This window comes from Triticum dicoccoides, chromosome 7A (assembly GCF_002162155.2).
Source record: "Triticum dicoccoides isolate Atlit2015 ecotype Zavitan chromosome 7A, WEW_v2.0, whole genome shotgun sequence".
In the NCBI taxonomy this organism is placed as follows: domain Eukaryota; kingdom Viridiplantae; phylum Streptophyta; class Magnoliopsida; order Poales; family Poaceae; genus Triticum; species Triticum dicoccoides.
In genome coordinates this window covers 735,538,917-735,545,033 of record NC_041392.1, presented here as the reverse complement: position 1 = coordinate 735,545,033, position 6,117 = coordinate 735,538,917, and the positions used below count along the sequence as shown (strand labels likewise).

The 6,117-nt window shown below is 42.8% G+C and overlaps 1 pseudogene; it reads left to right on the top strand.

The window, feature by feature from the left end:
* Window positions 1–955, top strand: part of LOC119334115 — a 2,146-nt pseudogene extending 1,191 nt beyond the window's left edge.
* The last annotated feature ends 5,162 nt before the right edge of the window (window positions 956–6,117 follow it).

Sequence of the window (6,117 nt, the reverse complement as noted above, 5' to 3'; positions counted from 1 at the left end):
ATACCCAAATCCTGGCTCCGCCCCTGAGGACGTCTCCACAGGGCTGACTTAGGCGCGAGAAAACAATCCAACGAACTACTCCTTCGTTTACACGAGAGAGGCAAAGTGAAGCAATCGAACTTCTGGATGCCCCTCGATGAATCCATAAGACAAGCTCAGCCAGCCACCACTAAACTTCTTGTTGGTATTCATACATCTCGAGGTTTTTACTTTTTAGAGAGATGCCGACTGTCAATGGCCAGTGGTGCAACCATCCAACGAGCCTTGACAGAGTGCCCATGTATCTGCATCCGACGTCAACAACATCTAGCTCCTTAATGGCTCCCGGCTGAGCCACGAGTACACTGTTAATGGGGGGCACTCCCAGCCACACGTCTTTGCACGCATAGCCTCATCCGTTCGGGCATATAAGGGTCTCCATCCCCAAGCCTCCTCCACTCTTCCTCGACAACACCGCCGCAGCCACGACAGCTTGGGATCCCTCCAGCACCTACTCCTCTCCCCCAATCGATCGCCATGGCGGCTGCCGCGCTTAGGGCCCAGTTGAACAACCTTGTCACATCCATGTTCGCCATGGCCATTCCACCCTCAACCCCCTACTAAACCCGTGTGGCTGCTGGCTGACTATCACTTTAGCTTCTCGTGAAGTGATCCATCTAGGGTATGGTGGATGAGTATTTCCAGTGCTTGCAGTCAATGGACGAGGATGGCAGCTCAGGCCCAGCCTTGGTCCCTGAGGTCATCAACCTCTTCATCACCAACACCAACAGGATCCTCAACGACATCGTCGGCCTGCTGTCCGCCCCCAAGACCCCCTTCTTTTCATCTGCTTTCGTCATGTCATCTTGGGTACTTATTTCGTCCGCTTTGCTTTGAGATACCCAGGAAGCAGTCTGTGGACTTCAACAAGGTCAACAACCTGGTGCATCAGCTCAAGGGGTGCAGCTGCAGGTGATGATGCTAAGACATTTCTTTGTCCAACCCATTTATCCAAGGAAAGTGAGAGCACCAGCGCCAAGTCTAGGACTTGAACCCTCATGGAATGGGCTGGGGAATACCACTATTCTCCTAACCATCCAACCACATATTGGTTAGCGTATACATGTTCTAATATGGTGCTATGTTGATTGATCACTAGAGAATGCGTGGTCAAGCTCAAACCAAAATGTTAAACTGCAAATTTGATTTATAACTGTATGTCTGTTAACTTACAATGATATCTAATGGCTATAAAAAATTGGTTTATTAATTTGATGGTCATATATTTCTAATTATTGTGGTAATTTTTAGTCTATTTATCTTTTTTTGGGAAACCCGTCAAATACTTTAATATATAATAGAAGATAGATGTGGCTCCTTTTGAAATCAATTTGCTCCCTTTTTTAGGGGTATCAATGTGTTGCCTTGCTAATAATTCTCGCGTACGCGAGGCACTACTGGGCCGATCCAGTATTATACCTATGTGGTAGTTTTCTTTTTGTGATTTATACTTTTTTCACTTTTTTGCATCGGTTTTCTTCTGTCTTTCCTTGCTTTTCGTTCTTTCCTCTTTCCTTACCTTTATTTTCTTCAGTTTTCTTTGTTTTTCTTCTGTTTTTCTGTGGTTTTCTTATTTTATTTTCTGTTATTTTTTCTCTGCACATTGTACACTTTTAATGTACATGACAAACATTTTTAAACATGTTTAACATTTTGGAAATATGTGTTTTGGTGTCTACTGTTTTTCATAAACATTGTGTATTTTCTATACATCTAAAATATATTTTGAATATATATTTAAGATTTTCAATACTTGACTAGTAATTTTCCAAATACGTGTTTTGAACATTTTCGAATATATGATTAACTAATTTCCATATAGACGTTTTGATGTCTACTTTTTTCTTACACGTTGTATATCTTTTACATTGAAAATACTTTTGTGTGTGTGTGTGTGTGTCTGTGTGTCTGTGTCTGCGTTAAAAGATTAATATACGATTAATGTTTTCTCAAAATACTAGTTCTGAACATTTTGTATGGTACGAAACATTTTGTTTGGACTACACAAAAAAATATAATGTCAAACATTTTCCAAAAATGTCACATACATTTTCTTGACATGCATGCAAAAACTAAATGTCACTTGCAGTTTTTATGAACGGTACAAACATTTTCTAAGAGTGGAGCAAACTTTGTTTATTTACTATTTCTTTAATATAAACAAAATAAAACGGAAAAAAGCACATGTGTGATATCACGTCTACTTGCTCCCTTTAGGTGAGCTCGTCTACCGTCTTGACATGCCCATCCACCTTGCTGTCCTAGCTCCTGCCCTGCCTCCTGGATACCAGATTCAGCTTGCTCGCCTGCCGCTCCAACTCCAACTCTCGTACGATGGCCTCCAGCTCCAACTCTCTTCCTGGCCTAGTCACGGATGAGCACGGCCCCGACACGGCTGGACCCTCCGCCCTGGCGTCGCCTCACTCACTCAAACGAGTCGATGCTCTGTCTGTCTCTAGCAAGCGCCTTCTTCACCACCTTCTACACCAATGGAGGTGAGCATTTTTGCAACCCAAACTAGCCGTTGTTGTCTCTCTCTTCTCTGGTGCGTCCTTTTGATTTCCTCTCTCCACCTTCGGCCAGCGGTCAAGCTAGTCAATTACAAGCGAAATAACATTCTCATGATGCGCACATAGCTCGCTATACCATCGCGAGGACCCTCCGAGGGTCTCGCCTTCCGAGTCCAGTTTCTGTTAAGCTAGCATTGTATGTGGCTTTAGTTTAGCCGGCACTCTGTTTGCACTAGAGTATTTGGCTTTAGTTCAGTGTATAATTCGGTTTAGCAGTCACTTCCGTTTTCACTAGTGAATACCAAGTCTAGATCTGGTTGCATCCACTCTGTCCACGTCCTACAAATATTCATCATTTGAAGTTTTCAATGTATAATAAACACCCATGTAAATGTACTTGCCATTACTTTAGTTTGCTTCTCTTCTTGATTAAGTTGTTATTGGACTAAAGCTTGCCATGTCTTTTCAATCGACCGAAGTCGTCGACGCACTATGAAGTTGGGTAGGAGATGTGTGACCCTGCTCGAGGACCTACCTGAGGAGATCATTGACATGATACTCATCTGGTTGCCACCCAAGGAGGTTGGCCGCTGCCGTGTCATCTCCATGTCATTGCCTAGCGTGACACCCACACCCGCATTCTTTCTTGAGCACCGCCACCGCAAAGTCATCGCTCCCCATCGTCGACTGCCACACGGGGCCGCCAAGCTCATCGTATTTGTGACGCCGGTGCCCATCAGCATCTCTGGCCTTTCCTACAATGGTTTTGCCGCCTTCCACGGAACAAAAGTTACTCAAGAAAATGCGCTATCCATCTAACTGTTTACCACCTGTCCACCACCATGGCAGACTGCACTGGCCTCTTTATGGAGCAAGTGACATTATAGGAGACAGTCGAGACATTATTGTGTTCGACATAGAATCAGTGTCATTCCAATGGATGCGCGGTCCTCCCTAGCCGTGCCATCATGGAAAGTTGTTCGACACGAAGGGGACACTTGCTTTATGGGGTGGCTCGACTCCAAGCTAACTTCTATCAATGTCCGGGTAATGCAGGATTACGAGGCTAAAATACGGGCCTTCAAGTACCGGATTGGCCTGTCGATGGTGGAGGCATCAAAGACAACTTTATTCAGCTTCCTCCAAAAAGAAAAGGATAAGATCCTTGGAGCCTGATGACCCACTTGTATAGGGGATCTATCGTAGTCGTTTCGATAAGTAAGAGTGTCGAACCCAACGAGAAGCAGAAGGAAATGATAAGCGGTTTTCAGCAAGGTATTCTCTGCAAGTACTAAAATAAGTGGTAACGGATAGTTCTGTGATCGGATAATTTGTAACAAGCAACAAGTAACAAAAGTAAAGAAAGTGCAGCAAGGTGGCCCAATCCTTTTTGTATCAAAGGACAAGCCTGGACAAACTGTTATATAGAGAAAAGTGCTCCCGAGGACATATGGGAATTATCGTCAAGCTAGTTTCCATCATATTCATATGATTCGCGTTTGATACTTTGATAATTTGATATGTGGGTGGACCGGTGCTTGGGTGCTGTTCTTAGTTGAACAAGCATCCCACTTATGATTAACCTCTATTGCAAGCATCCGAAACTACAACAAAAGTATTAAGGTAAACCTAACCATAGCATGAAACATATGGATCCAAATCAGCCCCTTTCGAAGCAACGCATAAACTAAGGTTTAAGCTTCTGTCACTCTAGCAACCCATCATCTACTTATTACTTCCCAATGCCTTCCTGTAGGCCCAAATAATGGTGAAGTGTTATGTAGTAGACGTTCACATAACACCACTAGAGGATAGACAGCATACATCTCATCAAAATATCGAACGAATACCAAATTCACATGACTACTAATAGCAAGACTTCTCTCATGTCCTCAGGAACAAACGTAACTACTCACAAAGCATATTCATGTTCATAATCAGAGGGGTATTAATATGCATAAAGGATATGAACATATGATCTTCCACCAAATAAACCAACTAGCATCAACTACAAGGAGTAATCAACACTACTAGCAACCTACTAGTACCAATCCCAGACTTGGAGACAAGAATTGGATACAAGAGATGAACTAGGGTTTTGAGAGGAGATGGTGCTGGTGAAGATGTTGATGGAGATTGCCCTCTCCCGATGAGAGGAGCGTTGGTGATGACGATGGCGATGATTTCCCCCTCCCGAAGGGAAGTATCCCCGGCAGAACAGCTCTGCCGGAGCCCTAGATTGGTTCCACCAAGGTTCCGCCTCGTGGCGGCGGAGTCTCGTCCCGAAAGGTTGCTTATGATTTTTTCCTCGATGAAAGACTTCATATAGCAGAAGATGGACACCGGAGAGCCAACAGGGGGCCCACGAGGCAGGGGGCGCGCCCCCCACCCTCGTGGGCAGATGGTGGCCCCCCTGACGTATTTCTTCCGCTCAGTATTTTTTATTATTTCCAAAAATAACTTTCGTGGAGTTTTAGGACTTCTGGAGTTGTGCAGAATAGGTCTCTAATATTTGCTCCTTTTCCAGCCCAGAATCCCAGCTGCCGGCATTCTCCCTCTTTATGTAAACCTTGTAAAATAAGAGAGAATAGGCATAAGTATTGTGACATAACGTGTAATAACAGCCCATAATGCAATAAATATTGATATAAAAGCATGATGCAAAATGGACGTATCAACTCCCCCAAGCTTAGACCTCGCTTGTCCTCAAGCGGAAGCCGATAACGATAAATATGTCCACATGTTTAGAGGTAGAGGTGTCGATAAAATAAAATACGGACATGAGGGCATCATGATTATTTTCATAACAGCAACATATATAGATATTGTCATATGATTTATTATGCTCAAGTAATAATCTATTCACAATGCAAAAGTACGAATCATAAACTTTATTGAGAACTAACAAACTATAATCTCAGTCATTGAAGCAATTGCAATTTATCATAACATCAGAAAGATTATATGTCAGAGCTTTCTAGCAAGTTCACATACTCAACTATCATTTAGTCTTTCATAATTGCTAACACTCACGCAATACTTGTGGTTACGGAGTTTTACCCAGACACAGAGAAAGATAGGGGCTTATATTTCGCCTCCCAACCTTTTACCTCAAGGGTAATGTCAATAATAATAACTCATGCTGACTTACATCCAATTAGATATATCTATCAGGATCTTTCCAACATATTGTGCTTGCCAAAGGATAAAATGTAAAAGGGAAAGGTGAAGATCACAATGACTCTTGCATAAGGTAGAAGATAATAATAAAAGATAGGCCCTTCGCAGAGGGAAGCAGAGGTTGACATGCGCTTTTATGGTTGGATGCACTAAATCTTAATGAGAGAGAACGTCACTTTATATTGCCACTTGTGATATGAACCTTTATTATGCAGTTCGTCGCTTTTATTTCTTCCACATCACAAGATCGTATAAAGCTTATTTCCTCCACACCAATCAATCATACATATTTAGAGAGCATTTTTTATTGCTTGCACCGATGACAACTTACTTGAAGGATCTTACTCAATCCATAGGTAGATATGGTGGACCTCACGGAAAAACTAGG